The 24,691-nt window shown below is 48.9% G+C and overlaps 1 protein-coding gene across 4 annotated transcripts in view; it reads left to right on the top strand.

Annotated features, from left to right (window-relative positions):
* LOC127462514 (serine/threonine-protein kinase pim-1-like) overlaps nt 1–24,691 on the top strand; it is a 71,072-nt gene that overhangs the window by 8,289 nt on the left and 38,092 nt on the right. The gene's annotated exons all lie outside the window — the stretch shown is intronic.

The following is a 24,691-nucleotide window of genomic DNA, read 5'->3' as shown; positions in this document are numbered from 1 at the left end:
CCGATCAAAGGCGAGGCGGCTGTGGTTGTGGTTGTGGTTTGTCCGGTTGGGGAGGGTCCGCTCCAGTGTCCAGAGTGACGCTGCCACAAAGAGCGAAGACTCATCCGAGGAGAGGTGAGTACTGCGAACCCCCTTGGCGGTTGGGAGGGGGTCCTGGGGTGTGCCTGCGTGAGACGTTCTCTGAGAACGAAGCGATTGTGGACCCCTCAGTAGTGCGGTTCCTGTAGCCCGCGAGGGAGCAGACCACGACCAGGGGGAAGCGTCTGTGTTTTGAGTGAGTGTGTGTGTGAGAGAAGGCACCCCAGAAGATGGATTCGGGGGTAAGCAAGGTTTCCCCACCCATGGGTGGCTGTACGGTAGAGCAGCCAGGCAGGTCCTCTGATGAGGAACAGCTCCTGAGGTCTGGTGGTTCCCGGAGGGGAAAAGGACTAGGGAGTAAAGTCTATATGGCGAAGAAGTGCCCTCGGGAGAAAAGACAGTCTGTACTAGGCAGCTGCGGCTCCCAGAGTGAAAGGAACCGTGTTAGGGATTTATCTACCAAAAAGGGAAGTGGAGTTGTGAGCAAGACGAAAGTAGATCCTCTGGAGGAGAGAGGATGTGAAGAAAGCGGCTTTGAGGCTAGGTCGCAGGGCATTCCAGCAAACAGCCCATTAGGAATATTGTTGAGAAGTTGGAATAGTAACCCACATACTCTTGGGAAGTCGAGGGATAAGCTGATTTATTATTGTGTTGAAGTGTGGGGAGGTAGACAAATCGGAGATGGTGTGCATTGGCCAATTTATGGTACCTTAGAAGGCTGGATTTGTGAGATCTTAAATTATTATGTTAGCGATAAGAGACCCTATTGTCTAGAAGAAAGTCAATGTGCCGTTATTTGGTTGGGAGCTAGTACACCTACCCGGTTATTTCCTCTAAGAGAAAAAGGGAAGCAAGTAGACTCTAGTAGAGATCCTGAATTTCGAAGTTCACCTCCACCTTATGTTCCCCCATATAGTGGAGCTCGTAAAGTGATACCCAGTGCTCCAACGGTGACAGAGCCCGCCATTTTACCTGAGCAAGGGCGGGAGTCCGCCATTTCACTCACACAGGGGCGGGAAATTTTTATTCTACCGTCAGAAGGGCGGGAATCCACCATTTTACCTGCGCAAAGGCGGGGACGCTCCATTTTGTGTCTAACGGGGCGGTAACCGCCATTTTGTCCGAGCAAGGGCGGGAATCCGCCATTTTGTCTGAGCAAGGGCAGGAATCCGCCATTTTACCTGCACAAAGGCGGGAATCCGCCATTTTGTCTGCGCCAGGGCGGGAGTCCGCCATTTTGTCTAAGCAAGGGAGAGAGCCTACCATTTTAGTATCTACCTCTACACCTCTATCAGCCGAAAGGGCCAGTGAGTCGTTCTTAAATCATGACATGACATCGGCTCATGGAAAAACTGAACACCCCCCTCTACAGTCACAGTTATACCCCCTTCGTGAGACCGCTTTGACGGGAAGACAAGGAGGGATAGGATTTGTGTCGGTACCCCTTAGCTCTGGAGGAAATGGGGAATTTACTAGAGGACCCCATAGGGGTTTCTGAAAGATTCGATCAGTTCTTGGGACCAAATACCTATACCTGGGACGAGATGCAAGCTATACTGGGCATCTTGTTTACGGTAGAAGAAAGGGGGATGATTAGAGTGGCTGGTATGAAAAATTGGGATAGGAGGCACCAGCAGGGACCGACTGCTGAGACAAAGTGGCCTTTTGGGAAACCTAATTGGGATAATCAGAGACCGGATGACAGGGCCAAAATGGACGACCTAAGAGGCATGATAGTGCAAGGAATAAGGGAATCTGTCCCTAGAGGGCAGAACATAGATAGAGCATTTAAGGAATATCAAAAGAAGGACGAGTCACCCACAGATTGGTTGGAGAGATTGAGAAAGAGTTTTCAACTGTATTCAGGAATGGATCCTGAGGATGATGCCATGGGACAGGCGGTACTCAAACTTAGATTTGTCCAGGGATCGTGGGAGGATATCAGAAAAAAGTTAGAGAAGAATAGAGATTGGCAAACAAAAGGCTTGGATTTGTTGTTAAGAGAAGCGCAGGAGGTGTATGTTCGGAGAGATGAGGTAAGAGAGGAGGAGAAGCAAAAGAAAAAGGAAGATATGCAGAGGAGACAGACACGGGTTTTGGTAGCAGCTATCAAAGGAGAACAAAACAGTAACAGGGAACAAGAGAGAAAAGAATCCTTTAGGCTCATGATCAGGCACAGCCAAGACGGAGTAGGAAGGTGAATTTCAGAGAAATTGAGTGTCATTATTGTGGTCAAAAGGGACATATTCAGAAAAGTTGCAAAAAGAAGCAGAGGGACGAGCAGATTTTCTTAGAAGACTAGGGGGGTCAGGGGCTCTATCTGCTGGGGACTCCAAAGAATACAGAGCCCTTGATAAAATTAAAGGTGGTTCCTCAGCAACAAGTTATTGAGTTCCTTGTGGACTCGGGAGCAGAGAGATCAAATGTACAACAACTACCTCAAGGATGTGTAATCTCATCTGACAAAGTTCCAGTGATTGGAGCTAAAGGGGAGCCTTTTAAAGTACCTATAATTAAGAACGTTGAAATAGAGGCTTCCAATAAATTTGCCTTGGGAACATTTTTGTTAGTTCCAGAAGCAGAGTATAATCTGTTGGGGAGAGATTTAATGGTTGAATTGGGGATTAATTTAGAAGTCTCAGAACAACAGCTGAAGGTAAAAATTTATGCCCTTACGGCAGAAGATGAAACGAAAACAAACCCAGAAGTGTGGTTTACTCCTGAGACTGTGGGGAGGCTAGATGTTGAGCCATTTGAAATATCTATAAAAGATCCAGATAGACCTATCAGGGTAAAACAATACCCGATCCCAAATGAAGGGAGAGTGGGCCTTAAGCCTATTATAGAAAGATTGTTGGCAAAAGGGTTATTAGAACCTTGTATGTCCCCTCATAATACACCCATTTTACCGGTTAAAAAGCCAGACGGAACTTATAGGTTGGTGCAAGGTTTAAGAGAAGTGAATAAAAGAACAGTGACAAGATTCCCGGTGGTTGCTAACCCCTACACTCTGTTGAGCCAAGTGTCCTCAGAACATCAATGGTACAGTGTCATAGATCTGAAAGACGCTTTCTGGACTTGTCCTCTTAAAGAGGAAAGTAGGAACTATTTTGCCTTTGAATGGGAAGACCCCGACACCCACAGGAAGCAGCAGTTAAGGTGGACAGTCCTACCCCAAGGGTTTACAGAGTCACCAAATCTGTTTGGGCAGGCTTTGGAAAACCTGTTAGAGTCCTTCAAACCTAGGGAAGGAACAGTATTGGTACAATATGTTGATGACCTGCTGATAGCAGGGAAAGATGAGGAGACTGTAAGGGAAGAAAGTATTAGGCTTCTGAATTTTCTGAGTGGCAAAGGCCTTAAAGTGTCTAAGTTACAGTTTACAGAGGAGAAAGTAAAGTACTTGGGACATTGGCTAAGTAAAGGATGTAAGGGGTTAGATCCTGAAAGAGTAAAGGGAATATTATCCATGCCTGCACCTAAAAGCAAAAGGCAAATCAGACAGATGTTGGGACTTTTGGGATATTGTAGGCAATGGATAGAGAACTATAGTAATAAAGTAAAATTTGTATATGAAAAATTGGCTAAGGAAAGGTTGGTAAAGTGGACTGATGAAGATGAGAGTAAGTTAGAGGTATTAAAGGAAGACTTGATGAACCCTCCTGTTGGGGAACACAGAGCCGAATGGGAAGAGTTTCAAGCTTGGCGCAAGATCTACAGCCCTGAATGAGACACCTTACACCGGATAAGACACAACCTCACCGAAATGAACCTTTATTTACTGGACTTGACATTGTACCGGACTGGACAGTTTTCTTGTCATCCCCAGTTTTCGCCAGTTTGTTGTTATACTGTTATATGGTTGTGTGTACCCCAGTTGTTGTTTTTAAAATTCTACCCTCCATATTGTCTCCTTCTTCCCCTCACAGTTTTTCCCGCCTTAACCCTGTTTTCCCGCTCCTCTGCCTGCCATTGGCTGATCCTTGGTGCAGTGCAGAGGCAGCTACCATTGGCCCGTTTCCCCGGTTACACCCAAACTCCTCCCCTCCTTAGCCAGTTGCCCAATCACCTTCATCCCTGAGTTGCCAGTCCTATGCTCCTCCCTAGCCCAAACTCCACCCTTGAACCTACCCTGTATAAGTTACTGTTTCCCCAGTAAAGTTTGGCATTGCTTCACGGGACCTCTGCTGTGTCCCGGACCGTTCTTGCAGTGCCCGATCCCTTTCCTTTCCCCGCGGGTCGTGGCACCTCCCGTGCTCTGTCTTCCAGACATCAGAAAACCTTTTTATTTATTTGTGAATGTGGAGAATGGAACAGCTTATGGGGTATTGACTCAGAAGTGGGCTAAACATAAGAAACCAGTAGGGTATTATTCGAAAATCCTAGACCCAGTAAGCAGAGGTTGGCCTTCCTGTCTGCAGGCTATAGTGACCACTGCACTTTTAGTGGAAGAAGCTGTGAAGGTTACTTTTGGTGGAGATTTAAAGGTGTATACTCCTCATGATATTAGAGGAGTATTAAAACAGAGGGCAGAAAAGTGGTTGACTGATAGCAGGTTGTTGAAATATGAAAGTATTTTGCTAAATACCTCTAAGCTGGAATTGGAAGTAACACATTTACAAAATCCAGCTCAGTTTTTATACGGTGAACCTCAAGGAAGTATAGTACATGATTGCACCCAGGTTATAAGTCTACAGACAAAAATTAGAGAGGATCTGGAGGAAGAAGAACTAGATGTAGGGGAAAAACTGTATATTGATGGTTCGTCTAGAGTGGTAGATGGAAAAAGAAGGTCAGGTTATGCTATAGTGGATGGGGCTACCTTGCAAGTCAGGGAATCTGGATCTTTGTGTGGCACCTGGTCGGCTCAAGTATGTGAACTCTATGCCTTGTTAAGATCTCTTCAATTGTTGGAAGGGAAAATAGGGACCGTATTCACGGACTCAAAATATGCTTTTGGGGTAGTACACACGTTTGGGAAGATATGGGAAGAAAGAGGGTTGACAAATGCGAGAGGAAAAGGGCTGGTTCATGAGAGTCTGATTCGAGAGGTGTTGCGAGCTTTGAGAGGTCCAAACCAGATTGCAGTAGTGTATGTAAAAGGTCATCAGAGGGCATTGAAAATGACAGCCAGAGGAAATAATCTAGCTGATGCTGAGGCAAAGAAAGCAGCTCTGTTAGTGGTGAGTGAACAAGAGCCAGGCAGTGAACAAGTTCCTAAGTCTTTTAGCAATCAAGAGAAGGAGAAATTGTTGCAAGTCGGTGCAAGGGAAGAACAGGGAAAGTGGTTGTTGTCAGATGGAAGAGAAGTAATTCCCAAGGGCCTTGCCCGTAGGATTATGGGAAGGCTGCACGAGCAGACGCATTGGAGTACCCAAACCTTGGTAGACCATTTTGGGAACAGATATGTATGCGTTGGAGTGTATGATATAGCTAAAAAGGTCCTGGAGGGATGCCTGACTTGTAAGAAGGTGAATAGAGGATATTTGAGAGATAAAGTCAAAGGAGGGAGAGAATTAGCAAAAAGACCATTTGAGAAAATTCAAGTTGACTTCACTGAGTTGCCAAAGGTGGGGAGGTATCAGTATTTATTGGTGTTAGTGGATCATCTGACACACTTTGTGGAAGCCTTTCCCACTGTTAGATGTACAGCTAAAGTGGTATCTAAAATCTTATTAGAAGAGATTGTACCAAAGTATGGTGTAGTCACTTGTTGGAAGGGATGAAGACGAATGGCAAAGATACGAAGCCTGGAGGAGGATTTACAACCCATAAATGGACACTTATATGTTGGACTTGACTCATTTATACTGGATGTGACACCCCATGAATATGACAGTTTCACCCCAGTTCTCCCCAGTTTATTGTTATATTGTTGTATGTTTCTCTATACCCCCAGTTGTTGTTTTTTAAATTGTCCTCCATATTGTCTTCTCCTCACGGTTTTCCCGCTTTTTCCCTGTTTTCCCGCTCCTCTGCCTGCCATTGGTCAGTGTTTGGTGCAGTGCAGAGGTAGCTGTCATTGGCCCATTTCCCTAGTTATACCCAAACTCCTCCCCTCTTTACCCAGTTATCCAATCACCTTTATCCCCAAGTTGTCAGTCTCTTGCTCCTCCCTAGCCCAAACTCCACCCTCAAACCTACCCTATATAAGTTGTTGTTCCCTCAATAAACTTTGGCATTGCACCTCGACCTCCACTGTGTGAAGAACCCTTCTTTGCAGTGCTCGACCCCATTCCCTTTTTCCCCGCGGGTCGTGGCAGTCACTGTAATAGATTCAGACAGGGGAACTCACTTCACTTCAAAGGTAATTCAAGGAATAACAGAATTGCTAGGTACCAAGTGGGAATATCATACCCCTTGGCACCCTCAGAGTTCAGGGAGAGTAGAAAGGATGAATGGAGAAATTAAGAAACATTTGACCAAATTAATGTTGGAAACAAAGATGAATTGGGTAAAGTGTCTCCCTTTGACACTACTGTACATCAGAACTCAACCTCGGGCACACACTGGTATTTCACCTTTTGAAATGTTGTATGGTATGCCTTATGAGTTTGGGACCCCAGTAGACCATCCTGAGGTTGAAGACACACATCTAAGAGAGTATGTCATTGAGTTAATGAGGAGGGGACAGGAGTTAAGAAAGAAGGGACTGGTGACTCAAAGACCACCTTTGGATTTAGCTATCCATAAGATTCAACCGGGTGATCAAGTGCTAATTAAAACTTGGAAGGAAACATCTCTAACTCCACAATGGGAGGGGCCCTTTGTTGTTCTTCTTACTACAGATACCGCAATAAGGACAGCTGAGCGGGGGTGGACCCATGCATCACGAGTGAAGGGACCAGTAACAGGACCAGAGTGGAAAGTGACCTCGAATCCAGGGGATTTACAGATGAAATTTGAAAGAGTACGGCCCGCAGATGGACTTTGATGAAGAAGCAGTAAGGCCCAGCCTGTATTCTTTCTTGCAGATACCCCAAGGACAGACTCTAAGGAGAGTGCATTTTGCCTTCTAGAACTTAGAAAGGATACCTGAACAGACTGGAGGCTCAGGACTGTATAAGGTCATAGGAACTCAAACAGTTTTACCCTTTTGCTGTGAAGTGGAAACGGACATACCTGAAGGACGTGGCCCGCATGGAATACCCTGTATAAAACATCCAGAGTCCACACACTACAGCTGGGTACTGTGTGAATGTAAGAAATGTGGTAAGAGGTGGCGCTGTGTGTCGATAAGGGGACAATCTTATTGTATGAAGTGCAGGACAAGGTCTGATGAATCAGTAAGGGAGCAATTAGCCAAAGCAGAAATAATAAAAACCTTTTGTGGTTGGGAGTGGTTAGTCCCAGAGACTTGGGAAATCTACGAAAACAATTGGTATAAGGCATTAATAGAGTTATGCCGAACTAGATTTTCTTGGAAATTGGAGAAACCTAATAGAAGGAGACATATTGATCTATTGGGGTTGATTGACCAAGTCCAAAATCTTGAAGTAGACGAGTCTCAGTCCGAACATTCAGTGAGCTAAATTATCCCTTGAAGAATATCTCTGCTGCCGAGAAGAACTCAAAAACCTCGTTGTTCCCTGCACAGGAATAGACGAAGGAAGGCAGAGAGATATGTGTGTGGGGAATAAAGAACAAGAGTCACTGAAAACGGTGAGGAGGGACTCAAACAAAATGGGGCAAAATTGGTTACTAATTGTTGGCTTAATAAGTATAATGAGTCCTCTGGGATGTGCCCACCAACCATTTGAATGGACTATAATTAGGTCAAAGGATTCTAAGGTTGTGAGGAAGGTCATAACCGCTATAAGTCCTAGATTCAATGTGACAGTGTGTGATTTGCTGATGGCCAATATACCCCAGGAATGTGGACAAGGAGGAAAGAAACCTTCTGTGACAGTTAACAAAGGAGCCACATATTGGTGCCCAACTCCTAATCCAGGGAAGTCTTTCTGTAATTATCCAGGGCACTATCACTGTGGATATTGGGGTTGTGAAACAATAGCTACTGCCTGGAGACCTGAGAGACCAGACAAGTACTTACGAGTGCAGTGGGGACCCCCACACTGTACTCCACCTGCCTTGGGAGGACTTGTACTCCCTAATGAACCTTCTAATTGTGAATATTTGCAGGTTCAAGTTCTTAACCATGAGGACCAGGGATGGTTAACTGGCCGAACGTGGGGAGTAAGGTTAGACCGACTGTCCGCAGATCCAGGTGAATATGTGACCATAAGGAAACAGCCATTAACGACATATTCTCAGTTTCTAGGACCCAATCTGGAGATAAAAGAATCCAGAGATAACAATCAGGAAAGAGAAAGGGAGAAGGAGAGTAAAGTCCTCACCAGACCAACGTCACAGGAGTCAAAGGCCACCCAAATCTTTCCCACCGAATCAGTCAAAAAGGACGAGGTATCACACGGGGGAGTGGGATCAATGCTAAACATGGTAGAGGCCTCATATAAAGCTATTAATTACACAGATCCGGATATGACTGAATCTTGTTGGTTATGTTATAATGTGACACCTCCCTTTTATGAGGGAGTAGGGTTAAATCTCACTTTCAATTTCAGCACTGAAGATAACCCAAGTCAGTGCAGATGGGGAGAAAAAGAAATAGGTCTCACTATGTCTCAAATTAGTGGACAAGGAACATGTATTGGAAATGTTTCCCCAGGTAGTGAAGACCTATGTGGTACCAGGGTGAATAAATTGGAAGGGGGAAGGAATAAAGGGGTCATTCCACATCAGGGTGGATGGTGGATTTGCTCCAAAACAGGCCTAGTTCCATGTGTGTCCGTTTCTGCATTCAGAAAGAATAATGAATTTTGTATTCAAATAACTGTATTACCTCGCATGTTATATCGTTCTGAAGAATCTGTTTATGAATTTTGGGAAGTGAGCAAGCATCGAATACAAAAACGGGAACCAGTAAGTGTAACAATTGCAATGATTTTGGGGTTGGGAGCTACGGGAGCTGGAGTTGCCTCTCTGGTACAACAAAGTCATGGGTTGACTGCCCTAAGGACAGCAGTCGATGAGGATTTGGACCGAATAGAAAAATCCATATCATACTTAGAGACCTCCCTAAATTCACTATTGGAAGTGGTCTTGCAAAATAGAAGGGGACTAGATTTGCTGTTTCTGCAACAGGGAGGATTATGTGTGGCATTGGGTGAAGAATGTTGCTTTTATGCCAATCATTCGGGTGTTATCAAAGAGTCCATGTCCAAATTACGTGAAGGAATTTTGCAAAGAAAAAGAGAAAAAGAAGCCACACAAAGTTGGCTGGATACTTGGCATAACCAGTTTCCTTGGCTAACAACCTTGATCTCAACTCTGGCAGGCCCCCTGGTAATGTTGTTTGCTTCTCTAATTTTTGGGCCATGTATCCTCAACAAAGTTATAGCATTTGCCAAGAATAGGATTGAGACAGTACAATTATTAACAATAAAACAACAATATGAGGATACGAGTAGAAGATCTTCTGATGAAGATCAAGCCTCTCTTTTGGAGGCAACTAGAGAAGCAATGATTGGATTTGATCAGTAAATTTATGAGGAAATCAGGAGGGGGGATTGTTATAAGTGAACCCAGGAAATTTGCTGCTCAAAGGGGTTAATAAAGTTGCTGTATTTTACTAACCACATTGTTAAGAGTCATGAGTTGACTGATTATGAAATATCTAACCACAAGTTTGTATGCTGTAGAACACAACGCAGAGTGACTCAGTATTTTGGAGCTGTTTGATTACAGGCATATTGATATGGACTAATATGGAGGGGCAAGCCACGAGGAGTCCTATGATTAGATGACATCTCCCGATGGAAAATTCCAGGACCACGGCCTCATAGGGACTAATGACTTTAAAATCATTGGAGGAAGCCCCTCAGCAACGGCAGATGCCCGCGAGTGGAGGAGCCAACCACAGATCTGCCCGCGAAAGAGGAACCAAGCAGGGAGCATCCCGCGAACCTCCCACCAATGGACTATGAACATGACTTTGGGGGGTGGTGTCAACAAAGGGTATAATTGTTGCTGTTTCGGTTCCCCATTTTGCGGACTGTGGTGGAGCAAGGGTCTCCCCGGTCGCCCGGCTGGCCGCTTTTGCTTGTTGGCATTAATAAACCTTTGTTTTACCTTGCAACCTAAATTATAGCCTCATTTTATCGATCACACCCACGAACAAAATAAATGTGCTTATTAGTGAGATCTGTGAGTCTCAGCTCATTAGTGAATGATATTTGTATGTGTTCATTAATCAAATCTTATGTCTGATTGTGAGCAAAATGTGATCTTTATCTTCCTGATTTTAGAGAGTGGTCAAGGCCCTGGCAGTGGATGTGTGGCCTTGTTTGGCAGCAGATGGGGCAGGTTGACTGCCTGGGTTTTCCCCTTAAGCCCTGGCCAGGCTGTGGGTGGAACCCAGGAGGAGAAGGGACCCAGATGGTTTTGCACACTGGTAGCTCTGTGAGCTCGTTTATCCAAGGCCAGAAAAGCTGGAGCCCCTCCCAGCAGAGATGGAGCCCTCCCCTACGAGTGGACGCCCTGGGTAGGATTTCCCTTCCCCAGGAGGGGTTCTCCAACCCTTGGCTGTGACCGGGGCTCCCCCGCTGCCGTGCGGGCCTGGCTGAGGGGAACAGATGAGGGCAACTGGGCAGGGATCTTTTCTACTCACTCCAGGCACTCTTGGTAGGAACGATGAGGTGCATTACTGAGCTCAGCCTTTTGTCATTCTTTGCTGCTTTGCACTGCAGTAAAATTACACACTTGTTCTCCAGAGTCGGTGTCGGTGTCTCTTGTGCTGACCCTCGTCGCGGGCAAAAGAGTTCCCTGGGGCCCTGCAGTGTCACAATGGTCCCCTGATTCCATGGGACAACATTCCTAATGTACTGTCTAGACTAGAGGAAAATCACAGGAAGGGCCGTGGTTTGTTAGGACTTGCTTTGTCTGAATGAGCCCCGTGGGGCTTTTGGTGCTGAGTCCTTGAACCTCAGGTACTGAGGGGAGATTGCACCAACCTGTCCATAAGGGAAAGTCAGAAGGAGAACCCAAAGTATCTCAAAGCATCAATGGGTCCCACTGAGGGCCATTCCCAATACAGGCTCCTCATGGACTGCTTGGAGGAGAGGATTGGAGGCCATGATTGCACAAAGCTCTCAAAGGCTCAGTTTGCAAAGGAAATCCCAAAGCTCCTTAAAAACCCTGGAGGACCTACTGACAAAGCCTCTCAAGGGACTAATTAAAGCAGAGAATTGGAGACCATGATTGATCAAACCTCTCCTAGACTCAGAGTCAAAAGGAAAGGCAAAGGACCTGAATAAACCTTTAGTCCCTTCAAGCATTAACGAGCCCCACTGAGGGCCCTTCCTGACCAAGCCTCTTCAGAGACTCATTAGAGCAGAGAACTGGAGGTCAGGATTGCACAAACTTCTGCGAGATTCCAAAGCAAAACCCAAAGGCCTTTGAAAACCCTGCAGCCCCTTGAAGCCTTCAGGAGCCCCCCAAGGGCCATTCCTGCCAAAGCCTCCCCAGGGACTCTCCAGCAGATCCTTGGGGGCCGTGAGTGCAGGGAGGCAAAGGCTCTGTGCAGGCAGCTGAGATGTTGAGCACAGCCTGGCTTGGTTGGAGGCAGCAGAAAGGCCCAGCCCTGACCCCCAGCCCGGGGAAGGCAGATCCTGTCCCTCCCACCTCGCTCAGGGCTCTGCCGGGGGCACTGCCTTGGGGGGTGACGCTGAGGGAAGGACAAGGGGGTGCCAGTGCCCAGCCTGGCCGGGCCCTTTGCTGTGCCCTGCCAGCAGCAGCCTCCCCGTGCTGTGCCCAGGCTGCTCCTTTCAGCTGCGGGCACAGACAGGGCCCAGCTGTGCCTGCTGCTGTCCCATCCTGCGCTCAGCACGAGGGACGGGGCAGCCCAAAGAGAAGCCCCGTTGCTGGAGGGAGCCCAGGCCCTCAGGCACAGGGGATCTCCCAGGGCCTGTGCCAGCCAGGGGCCTTGTGCTGGGCTGTCACAGGCCAGGGCAGGGGCAGCTGGAGAGCCCCTGGCCCAGCCCTGAGTCACGGGCTGAGCCATCAGCTCCTGCAGAGAGAAGGGACCTCACAGGCCCTTGCCCAGCTTGAGGGCAGAAATGTTCCTCAGTGGAACTGCTGTGTTTATCCTGGTGCATTTGACAGCTGCACTTCTGCCTCTCTCTCACTTGGGCCTTCAAAGAGCTCTCCAAGGAAAAGCTTCATTGAGTCACAGAATACCAGAGGCTGGCAGAGCCCCCTGAGCAGCCCTGCCCTGGCTGTGGCTGGGCTGCAGTTCCCTTTGCCCAGAGCAGCCTCTGTCCTGCTGGGTTGGTGCTCGTGGCTGCAGCGCTGTTGGTACCAGCCCAAGGCTTTGGCTGTCCCTGGGCAGTGCTGGCCCCACAGGAAGCCTCTCTGCAACCCCCCCCACCCAATGGGCTCTGCTGGGCAAGTGTTTCACAGGGGACATGGCTGGGACAGCTGGGCTGGACTGACCCAAGGGATATTCCATTCCATGGGATGGCATGATCAGCACTAAACTGAGAGAAAGGAAGGCAGAAAGGAAGATGGGCAGGGGGCAGACGAGGATGTCCTTTATTAATACATTTGTCTTCCAAAGAAACCTCTCCATGGACTGAATTCTTGCCTCCCAGGGGTTTTCTTTGTTTCTGCATGTGGCCTTTGCTTTATGCTTTCCTCTCTCCAGTTAATCTCCCTTTATGTTGACCAAGGATTTCTTCACCTGCTTTTCTCCTGTTGTCTGACTGAGGAGAGGAAGTGAGAGAGCATCTTGGCTGTCCCTGGATGGCCCGACAGGTTTAAGCACAGTCACCTTGCCCAAAGCTTCTCTTCTAGGTACCCCCAGAAATGTCAGGTGTGCACACCTGAGCTTGGTTATGCCCCGCTCACCCCCTCCCCCAGGGCGGTCAAGTGCAGAACCCATCTGGATCTCTGCAGTGCCAGGGGGATGCCAGGAATTATCAGTGTTGGAGGCTGAAGGGAGTTGAACAGGGGACAATTGGGAAAAGCACCCCTTGGGGCCTGGCCCCGAGCATGCGCAGTCCCTCAGCACCTTCCCGGCCACAGCTCCTCATTGGCTGCCCGTCCGCTCGCTGTCCCATTGGCTGTCTATTGGCTACACTTGGCTCCATCGCACTCTCCCATTGGCTGGCCCTTCGCGCCACCACGCAGCTTCCCCATTGGCTGCCTCTGGGCAGCTCCCCATTGGCTGCTCCCCGGCAACAGGGCTGCTCTCTTAGCAACGGCACCGACCCTTCAACCTGCGCTTTAATTAAACTGGGCCGGTTCCAGGGCAACTCAACATCCTCCCCATGCACCGCAGCTTAACATTTTCCCTTAGCAACAGCAATGGAACATTGGCCCAACAGCGACTTCACCTTTTCCCTTAGCAGAGTTCAAAAGCCTTGGTGCCACAGCCGGGCTGCTGCAGGAGCCGAGCTCCTTGCAAAAGCTCCAGGAGGCTCCCAGCAAGCCAGCAGAGGCAGGCAGAGGAGCAAAAAAGAGAAAAACTTGTGACAATCAAAAACTGCGAGAAGGTGTGCCAGGCGGATCTCGCTTGGAGACCGGGGAACCAGCCAAGGGACACTCGGGGCCCATCTCGGTGCCAGGAGACCTTTGCTTGGATCCCGGTGAACGGGCCAGGGGGCATCCAGGGCTCCCACGGCGAGGGGATTTAAGGCCGTGCCCGGGGACTGTGGGGAGCTGTTGCAGGACTGCTGCGGGAGCTGCTGCCACCCCCTTCCCCTAGGGTTGGGTTCGTTCCTCAGAGGCTACAAGGCGACCAGGGCAGGAGCCCAGCAGAGATCTACCAGCTTGCAAGGCACCGGCTCTTCGTGCTGCTGCTAACTCCTGTCCTGTGCTTTTAACAGTTCCCCTTAGCTTGTCCCACTGTCCTATCTCCCTTCTTTCTCTCTGCTCTTTTGTGTTCCAAAACAAAGTTGAAATATCGTTTTGGGATCCAGCATCTGGCCTCGTTTGTGCCTTAACCTGGCTTATGGGAGTGTTTTAGAACCTGGTTCCCCTCTGCATCGAAGCGGATGGAACAGCTGGGGTCCCCAAATGGAGAAGGAGGGGGGTGGGACCCACAAAACTGAGAGAAAGGGGGAGGTAGGACTCCCAGATTTAGTGGGAGCAACTGGGGCAGCTGGAGTTTGGGGGTCTGACGGGAAAGGGGTGGGAGAGGGGGGAAAAGGGACGAGCTTTGCATGGTCAAACTGAGTGAGAAGGGGCTGAGACCTTGAACTGAGCAGGGTGGGGGAAGGGGCCACCCCCAAACAGAGCTGTGGGGGGAGCAGGGGATTGCAGGGAGGGTGGGAAATGGGTGGGACAGCGAGGAAAAGGGTGAGAAAGGGCGTAGGGGGTCCCATGGGGGTCCTGTAGCAGGATGCTCTGCCTGGAATGGGGTAAAACAACTCCAACAAGGCCCTGTTTGCAAAGCCCCCCGAGGGAAATGAAGAAGGGGGGTCACGCTGCTTTTGGGTTGAATAATGCTGAAACCAGCCTGACTCCTCAATTCCAAAGGGAAACATCCTGAGAGGGAGGGGAAGATGTGGCAGAGCTGGGAAAATCCCCGGGCAAAGGAACAAACAGGTGACACCCCTGAGAACTTCTCCAAGGCTGCTGGGCTGGCACAGCTGGACACAGCTGACTGACAGTCCAGCACTTTATACGAGAAAAGCCCCAAATTTTAAGGGCAGGGTCTTGTGACGTGTCCCTTCTTGGGGGGGGTGGGGTGTGGGTGGAGATTCCTGGAGGCTGAGCCAAAGCGATTTGACCACAGTCGTTGGTCTGGATGAGTGACACCAATCTCTATTTAATAATTGGGTTTGCCTTAATACAATTGTTTCAATATTGCTTCCTAGTGCACTATATTATAATAGTTGTCATAGATCCTATACTGGGTAGTAAAAATTTTGATTAAGATCTTCTTATCTAATCATGATCATAATAAATCATATCTCTTTCTATATATATATATCTGGTTTGCCATCCTTAATCCTGGGGGACAAAGCTGTATAAAGGTTTAATCACACCTCTATAATCCTTTACACAGAAACCATCGACAAAGTCTGAGACTGGGATTGGATCCAGGGGAGTCCTGGGGGATTTGGGGGTCTCGGGGGGTGTTTCTGCACCTCATGACTCAGTGGCAGCTTCTCTGATAAACTTTGCCTGAAGCTCCCACTGTGCCCAGGACAGAAACTCCTGTGAGTGCCTGTGACATCCCGGCTCTTTTGCAGCCTGGAGACCCTGGGAATGTCCCCAGGGAGCCCCTGTGAGTGCCTGTGACATCCCATCTTTTTAGCAGCCTGGAGACCCTGGGAATGTCCCCAGGGAGCCCCTGGGAGTGCCTGGGACAGATCGGTGCCGTAGCAGCCAAAAGTCCCCTGGGATGTCACCATGGAATTGCTGTGACAGCCTCTGACCACGGGGCTCTTCCTCATCCCCAGAGACCCCTGGGAGGTCACCAGGGAGCCCCTGGGACAGCACGGGACCTCATGGCTCTTTGGCAGCCTGCAGAGCCCTGGATCCATCCCGGCATCCATATGGAGAGGATCCAGAGCCAGATCCGCCGCTGCAACTCTGCAGTTGTCGTGTTGTATCCATTCCTCTCCCTCTTCCCTATGGAAATGAAGCGGGATCTGCACCCTTGGCACAGGATCCCCAGAATGCTGCCTCCATCCTGGCCCAGCTGTGGAAGGTGCCACTGCTGTTGGGAACAATCCCAGCCCACTCTGTCTCCTGATCCCAGATTTCATGCCCCTTCATCCAGCTGATCCCGATGGTCCTGGGGTAGAATCCATACGGAGGGCAGGACATTGTCAGGATCCCGTGTTCCAGTTCCACTTTTCTAGACACATGGACAACAGGAGGCTCTGGAATGGGATAACGGTGAGATCCGTTCATAGAATTCCCATGGGAATGGGATGGGGGTGAGATCCACCTATGTTCCCAAATCCCATGTTCCCAAATCCCATCTTTCCAAGGGAATTCCTCCTCCCCCCAGCTTTACACTCCAGTGCCTCCTGCCCGTATCTGATGTATTCCTGGAGCTCTTTGATGCAGTTGTGTCCCAGGTACTTCATCCACTGCTCATCCTCAATCCCTTCACATTCCCAGCACCTCTGCTGATCTGGGTGGTGCCGGTGGCCGCTACGAAGCTCCCGGATCCCGGCTGGAAGGAGATCCCCTCCCACATCCCCAGCTGCGCCTGGTAATCCCAAAAAACAGCAGTAACACCTCCAAAGTGCTGCTGCTCGGAGCAGTGACAGTTTGTGCCCCGGTGCCAATTCCCAGCGGGACAGATGGAAACCGTTTGTTCCCAAGCTGTGCTGGGGACCGGCCCCGTTCCTCTGTTGGGCCCCCGGGCTGTGCCTCGGAGCCCTGACAGCTCCTGCAGGTCGGAGCTTTCCAAAGCCTGTCAGCCCTCGCTGGCGTTGCTGTTCCTGCAGCGCCGGGTGGGACAAACAGAGGGCCACCCCGGACCCCTCTTTGCCACCCCCCTCTGCCCCATGTGATGGGGGACACAAAGGGACCCCTGAACCTTCTGTCCCACCTCCCTCTTCCCCCCTCTCCCTCCTCTTTCCCAACGTCCCCCCAATCCCCAGACCCTCCGTGCTCAGCCGGGGGCTCCCAACCCCTCCCCCTTAGGCTGGGGGTCACAACCCCCCTCACACTCAGTTTTGGGGATCCCACCCCTTTTCCCTTCTCTCCCACCCCTTTCTGATCATCCCATCAAACCACAGCTTCCCCGTGCCCTGCTCTGGGGGTCCCACCCCCTCAACCGCTCAGTTGAAGGGGTCCCACCCCCTTTTTCCACCTTTTCTCCCCTTTCCCCCTCCCTTTTCCCTGTCATCCCCTGTTGCCGGGGGGAGTGGAAGGCTTAGACCAAGTTCATTAAAGAAGTCCTGCCCTTGAGTCCCGAGGTGCAGAAAGGACTCCCTGGCTTTCTAAACTCCTGCTCAGAGAGGAGCCTGGGGGCGGCTGGATCCAATCTCAGCCCGGGATTATGCCAAGGGTTGGAATTTAAGGAATTACAGAGCTGGGATTGAACCACTTTTGTCCTGCAAGTTTTAATGATGGCAAATCAGAAATATTGATATAAAATGAACTATTCATTATCACAGATGAACAGACAAAAAATTTTAATCAGAATTATTTACTATGCAGTAAAACACTAAAACTACCAGTAGTACAGGATAAGTACAATATAATTGAAGGAATTATACTAAAGCTGGCAAAAAATTAATAATTATTAAGTAGACATTTGATAATTCCTGCAGACCAAGGCTCCTGGGGAGATCTCTTTTGCTCACCCTCCAGGACTGACCTTGGGGGGTTCCCCAGCCAAGGGAGGAATCTCCACTCATACACCCCAAGAGGGGTTATGTTGGAAGAACCTGCCCCTGGGAAAGGGGACTGGAACTTTATAGTATCAAGTGATGGACTGACAGCCCTTGGACTCCAGGGTTGCCTCACCATCAGGATGTTAATTCAGGGTTGAACCCAGACTGGTTCCAACATCTCCTGGCCTGGCCTGGGCCCCTCTCAGCTCAGCACTGATACATTTGCAAATAGGGCATTGTCTTGGTCCCATTCCAGGGGGGAATGTCCTGCCACAGTGTCCCAGTGTGCCTGTAATTCCATCCTGCCCTGCAGTGTCACAATGGTCCCTTGATTCCACAACTTCCCCAAATGTTTCCAGGTTCCTTTGGTTCCACGAGGCCCCCATGTCACAAAGGCCCCTGGATTCCATGAGTTTCCACAGTGTCTCAGGGTCCTTTTTTTCCAGGAGGCCCAGCAGGGTCCCAATTGTCCCTTGATTGCAGGAGGTTCCCAAATGTCTCAGGGTTCTTTGGTTCCAGGAGGCCCAGCAGTGTCACCTTGGCCCCTTCATTCCATGCAGGCCCAGGCAGAGGAACCCCAGCACGGAGCCCCCGACCCCCGTCAGCATCTTGGGGGGCGGCGTCCGACGGCAGCTCGGGGTGGGGGGGCAGCTGGGGGCAACTGGGATATACTGGGAGAGACCAGGAGTGACTGGGAACAGGCTGGGAATGACTGGGAACAGGCTGGGACTGACTGGGCCCTGTGGAACACCCTGAAAGTTCTGGAGGGGCTGTTTTAAGTGAGCTCTGGAAAACTGTCCTGGCTGTGCAGGGCAGGAAATGCTGATGTTCTGCAGGCCCCCAGCTCTGCTCTCTGGCTCCTGGTTTCCCTCGTGCTGGGCAGTTTGAGCCCAGGCAGGGGCAGCCCTACAGGAGGTTGTGGTGCTGCAGGGCCCAGGGGCTGTGCCCCGAGGAGCTCCTGCCCCAGGGGCTCAGGGACCTGGCAGTCTGTGCTGCTGGGGGCAGGATCGTGCCCCGGGCTGTGGCTCCTGGGTGCAGAGGAGGAAGGAGAAGCACAGCTTTGGTCCCCACTCTTGTGTCCGGAGGTGCAATAGGCTGGGCTGGGGGTGGTGGCCTGGCTGGTCTCTCTTTGGCCTCGGTTGTGGGGTCTGCAGGGCCAAGTTTTGCCCTGCCCTGTTTGCAGCCTGGTGCTGACCCACTGCTGGGGCCCCCGGGCAGGTGAGTGTTTCTGCCCTGGGCTGTTCTCACTCACACCACATGTATGTGAGGGGGCACTGAGGTGTGTTCCTGCCTTGGGAGAAATAGCTCTCATTAAAATTTTGGAGATGGCCAAATAAAGTGAAACAAAGAACTTTATTAACAGCACTGGGTGCACCCAACTCGTGACCAGGTTCCAGCACCCCGGGATGGGAGGGACGAGCCCTTTTAAGACCCTTCGATTTGCAGAACCACTCCCTCGCTCCTCCCATGCCAGGCCTTGCTCTTTTCTTCCTTCAAAGGCCATCTTTGCTTTCTGCTGCAGTCCCTTGGTTGTCCCCATGCCCCTGTCAGGTTGTTTCCCTGCCCCGGCCGCACGGTCCCTTGGCAGTGAGCCCAGGCTGCTCTCACCACCTCACGTTCTTCCCGGCTCACCTTGGCACTGCAGCAGTGAGAAGCAGAACTGTCAGTAGCAGTAGGAACAATGAGCAGCAATGGGCAACCCCAACAGAGCTGTGTGGAGCAGCAGGTAGGCAGGACTGTAAGCAGCAGCAATCAGTAACTTTAAGCAGAACCACAAGCAGCCCACCAGTCCCTGACCACAAAATGGCTCCTCAGCTTTCCAAACAAAATGGTCCCCAGGTGTCTGGGCACGAGGCAGCCCTGGAAACCCCTGCTTGTGATAAAACCCTCTTATTTATTTCCCACATGCCCCAAATCCTGTGTCTTGGACAGACTCGGTCCTTTCCTGGAGCATCTTCTCCCAAGCTGGGTCCTTGCCTGTTCCTCCCTGGAGCACAAACCAGGCCATTTGCAGTGGGACCTGCTGGGGGACCTGCCCCGGTCCCCGTGGCTCTGCTCTCTGGGGACAGGGAGCCTCAAAGGCGGGAATCCGCCTATTTGCCTGCGCCAGGGCGGGAGTCCGCCATTTTGTCTAAGCAAGGACGAGAGCCTACCATTTTAACATCTACCTCTACACCTCTATCAGCCGAAAGGGCCAGTGAGTCGTTCTTAAATCATGACATGACATCGACTCATGGAAAAACTGAACACCCCCCTCTACAGTCACAGTTATACCCCCTTCGTGAGACCGCTTTGACGGGAAGACAAGGAGGGATAGGATTCGTGTCGGTACCCCTTAGCTCTGGAGACGTACGAGCTTTTAAAAAGGAAATGGGGAATTTACTAGAGGACCCCATAGGGGTTTGTGAAAGATTCGATCAGTTCTTGGGACCAAATACCTATACCTGGGACGAGATGCAAGCTATACTGGGCATCTTGTTTACGGTAGAAGAAAGGGGGATGATTAGAGTGGCTGGTATGAAAAATTGGGATAGGAGGCACCAGCAGGGACTGGCTGCTGAGACAAAGTGGCCTGTTGAGAAACCTAATTGGGATAATCAGAGACCGGACGACAGGGCCAAAATGGACGACCTAAGAGGCATGATAGTGCAAGGAATAAGGGAATCTGTCCCTAGAGGGCAGAACATAGATAGAGCATTTAAGGAATATCAAAAGAAGGACGAGTCACCCACAGATTGGGTGGAGAGATTGAGAAAGAGTTTTCAACTGTATTCAGGAATGGATCCTGAGGATGATGCCATGGGACAGGCGGTACTCAAACTTAGATTTGTCCAGGGATCGTGGGAGGATATCAGAAAAAAGTTAGAGAAGAATAGAGATTGGCAAACAAAAGGTTTGGATTTGTTGTTAAGAGAAGCGCAGGAGGTGTATGTTCGGAGAGATGAGGTAAGAGAGGAGGAGAAGCAAAAGAAAAAGGAAGATATGCAGAGAAGACAGACACGGGTTTTAGTAGCAGCTATCAAAGGAGAACAAAATAGTAACAGGGAACAAGAGAGAAAAGAATCCTTTAGGCTCCATGATCAGGCACAGCCAAGATGGAGTAGGAAGGTGAATTTCAGAGAAATTGTGTCATTATTGTGGTAAAAAGGGACATATTCAGAAAAATTGCAAAAAGAAGCAAAGGGACGAGCAGATTTTCTTAGAAGACTAGGGGGGTCAGGGGCTCTATCTGCTGGGGACTCCAAAGAATACAGAGCCCTTGATAAAATTAAAAGTGGCTCCTCAGCAACAAGTTATTGAGTTCCTTGTGGACTCGGGAGCAGAGAGATCAACTGTACAACAACTACCTCAAGGATGTGTAATCTCATCCGACAAAGTTCAAGTGATTGGAGCTAAAGGGGAGCCTTTTAAAGTACCTATAATTAAGAACGTTGAAATAGAGGCTTCCAATAAATTTGCCTTGGGAACATTTTTGTTAGTTCCAGAAGCAGAGTATAATCTGTTGGGGAGAGATTTAATGGTTGAATTGGGGATTAATTTAGAAGTCTCAGAACAACAGCTGAAGGTAAAAATTTATGCCCTTACGGCAGAAGATGAGACAAAAATAAACCCAGAAGTGTGGTTCACCTCTGAGACTGTGGGGAGGCTAGATGTTGAACCATTTGAAATATCTATAAAAGATCCAGATAGACCTATCAGGGTAAAACAATACCCGATCCCAAATGAAGGGAGAGTGGGCCTTAAGCCTATTATAGAAAGATTGTTGGCAAAAGGGTTATTAGAACCCTGTATGTCCCCTCATAATACACCTATTTTACCGGTTAAAAAGCCAGACAGGACTTATAGGTTGGTGCAAAATCTAAGAGAAGTGAATAAAAGAACAGTGACAAGATTCCCGGTGGTTGCTAACCCCTACGCTCTGTTGAGCCAAGTGCCCTCAGAACATCAATGGTACAGTGTAATAGATCTGAAAGACGCTTTCTGGACTTGTCCTCTTAAAGAGGAAAGTAGGAACTATTTTACCTTTGAATGGGAAGACCCCGACACCCACAGGAAGCAGCAGTTAAGGTGGACAGTCCTACCCCAAGGGTTTACAGAGTCACCAAATCTGTTTGGGCAGGCTTTGGAAAACCTGTTAGAGTCCTTCAAACCTAGGGAAGGAACAGTATTGGTACAATATGTTGATGACCTGCTGATAGCAGGGAAAGATGAGGAGACTGTAAGGGAAGAAAGTATTAGGTTTCTGAATTTTCTGAGTGGCAAAGGCCTTAAAGTGTCTATGTTACAGTTTACAGAGGAGAAAGTAAAGTACTTGGGACATTGGCTAAGTAAAGGATGTAAGGGGTTAGATCCTGAAAGGGTAAAGGGAATATTATCCATGCCTGCACCTAAAAGCAAAAGGCAAATCAGACAGATGTTGGGACTTTTGGGATATTGTAGGCAATGGATAGAGAACTATAGTAATAAAGTAAATTTTTTATATGAAAAATTGGCTAAGGAAAGGTTGGTAAAGTGGACTGATGAAGATGAGAGTAAGTTAGAGGTATTAAAGGAAGACTTGATGAACCCTCCTGTTGGGGAACACAGAGCCGAATGGGAAGAGTTTCAAGCTTGGCGCAAGATCTACAGCCCTGAATGAGACACCTTACACCGGATAAGACACAACCTCACCGAAATGAACCTTTATTTACTGGACTTGACATTGTACCGGACTGGACAGTTTTCTTGTTATCCCCAGTTTTCCCCAGTTTGTTGTTATACTGTTATATGGTTGTGTGTACCCCAGTTGTTGTTTTTAAAATTCTACCCTCCATATTGTCTCCTTCTTCCCCTCACAGTTTTTCCCGCCTTAACCCTGTTTTCCCGCTCCTCTGCCTGCCATTGGCTGATCCTTGGTGCAGTGCAGAGGCAGCTACCATTGGCCCGTTTCCCCGGTTACACCCAAACTCCTCCCCTCCTTAGCCAGTTGCCCAATCACCTTCATCCCTGAGTTGTCAGTCCTATGCTCCTCCCTAGCCCAAACTCCACCCTTGAACCTACCCTATATAAGTTACTGTTTCCCCAATAAAGTTTGGCATTGCTTCACGGGACCTCTGCTGTGTCCCGGACCGTTCTTGCAGTGCCCGATCCCTTTCCTTTCCCCGCGGGTCGTGGCACCTCCCGTGCTCAGTGTTCCAGACATCAGAAAACCCTTTTATCTATTTGTGAATGTGGAGAATGGAACAGCTTATGGGGTATTGACTCAGAAGTGGGCTGAACATAAGAAACCAGTAGGGTATTATTCGAAAATCCTAGACCCAGTAAGCAGAGGTTGGCCTTCCTGTCTGCAGGCTATAGTGGCCACTGCACTTTTAGTGGAGGAAGCTGTGAAGGTTACTTTTGGTGGAGATTTAAAGGTGTACACTCCTCATGATATTAGAGGAGTATTAAAGCAGAGGGCAGAAAAGTGGTTGACTGATAGCAGGTTGTTGAAATATGAAAGTATTTTGCTAAATACCTCTAAGCTGGAATTGGAAGTAACACATTTACAAAATCCAGCTCAGTTTTTATACGGTGAACCTCAAGGAAGTATAGTTCATGATTGCACCCAGGTTATAAGTCTACAGACGAAAATTAGAGAGGATCTGGAGGAAGAAGAACTAGATGTAGGGGAAAAACTGTATATTGATGGTTCGTCTAGAGTGGTAGATGGAAAAAGAAGGTCAGGCTATGCTACAGTGGATGGAGCTACCTTGCAAGTCAGGGAATCTGGATCTTTGTGTGGCACCTGGTTGGCTCAAGTATGTGAACTCTATGCCTTGTTAAGATCTCTTCAATTGTTGGAAGGGAAAATAGGGACCGTATTCACGGACTCAAAATATGCTTTTGGGGTAGTACACACGTTTGGGAAGATATGGGAAGAAAGAGGGCTGACAAATGCGAGAGGAAAAGGGCTGGTTCATGAGAGTCTGATTCGAGAGGTGTTGCGAGCTTTGAGAGGTCCAAAAAGGATTGCAGTAGTGTATGTAAAAGGTCATCAGAGGGGATTGAAAATGACAGCCAGAGGAAATAATCTAGCTGATGCTGAGGCAAAGAAAGCAGCTCTGTTAGTGGTGAGTGAACAAGAGCCAGACAGTGAACAAGTTCCTAAGTCTTTTAGCAATCAAGAGAAGGAGAAATTGTTGCAAGTCGGTGCAAGGGAAGAACAGGGAAAGTGGTTGTTGTCAGATGGAAGAGAAGTAATTCCCAAGGGCCTTGCCCGTAGGATTATGGGAAGGCTGCACGAGCAGACGCATTGGAGTACCCAGGCCTTGGTAGACCATTTTGGGAACAGATATGTATGCGTTGGAGTGTATGATATAGCTAAAAAGGTCCTGGAGGGATGCCTGACTTGTAAGAAGGTGAATAGAGGATATTTGAGAGATAAAGTCAAAGGAGGGAGAGAATTAGCGAAAAGACCGTTTGAGAAAATTTAAGTTGACTTCACTGAGTTGCCAAAGGTGGGGAGGTATCAGTATTTATTGGTGTTAGTGGATCATCTGACACACTTTGTGGAAGCTTTTCCCACTGCTCGGTGCACAGCTAAAGTGGTATCTAAAATCTTATTAGAAGAGATTGTACCAAGGTGTGGTGTGGTCACTGTGATAGATTCAGACAGGGGAACTCACTTCACTTCAAAGGTAATTCAGGGAATAACAGAATTGCTAGGTACCAAGTGGGAATATCATACCCCTTGGCACCCTCAGAGTTCGGGGAGAGTAGAAAGGATGAATGGAGAAATTAAGAAACACTTGGCCAAATTAATGTTGGAAACAAAGATGAATTGGGTAAAGTGTCTCCCTTTGACACTACTGTACATCAGAACTCAACCTCGGGCACACACTGGTATTTCACCTTTTGAAATGTTGTATGGTATGCCTTATGAGTTTGGGACCCCAGTAGACCATCCTGAGGTTGAAGACACACATCTAAGAGAGTATGTCATTGAGTTAATGAGGAGGAGACAGGAGTTAAGAAAGAAGGGACTGGTGACTCCAAGACCACCTTTGGATTTAGCTATCCATAAGATTCAACTGGGTGATCAAGTGCTAATTAAAACTTGGAAGGAAACATCTCTAACTCCACAATGGGAGGGGCCCTTTGTTGTTCTTCTTACTACAGATACCGCAATAAGGACAGCTGAGCCAGGGTGGACCCATGCATCACGAGTGAAGGGACCAGTAACAGGACCAGAGTGGAAAGTGACCTCG

This window comes from Manacus candei, unplaced genomic scaffold (assembly GCF_025592945.1).
Source record: "Manacus candei isolate 608988 ecotype Guabito, Panama unplaced genomic scaffold, ASM2559294v1 h1tg000129l, whole genome shotgun sequence".
NCBI lineage: Eukaryota > Metazoa > Chordata > Aves > Passeriformes > Pipridae > Manacus > Manacus candei.
This window is presented reverse-complemented; position numbering and strand designations above follow the sequence as displayed.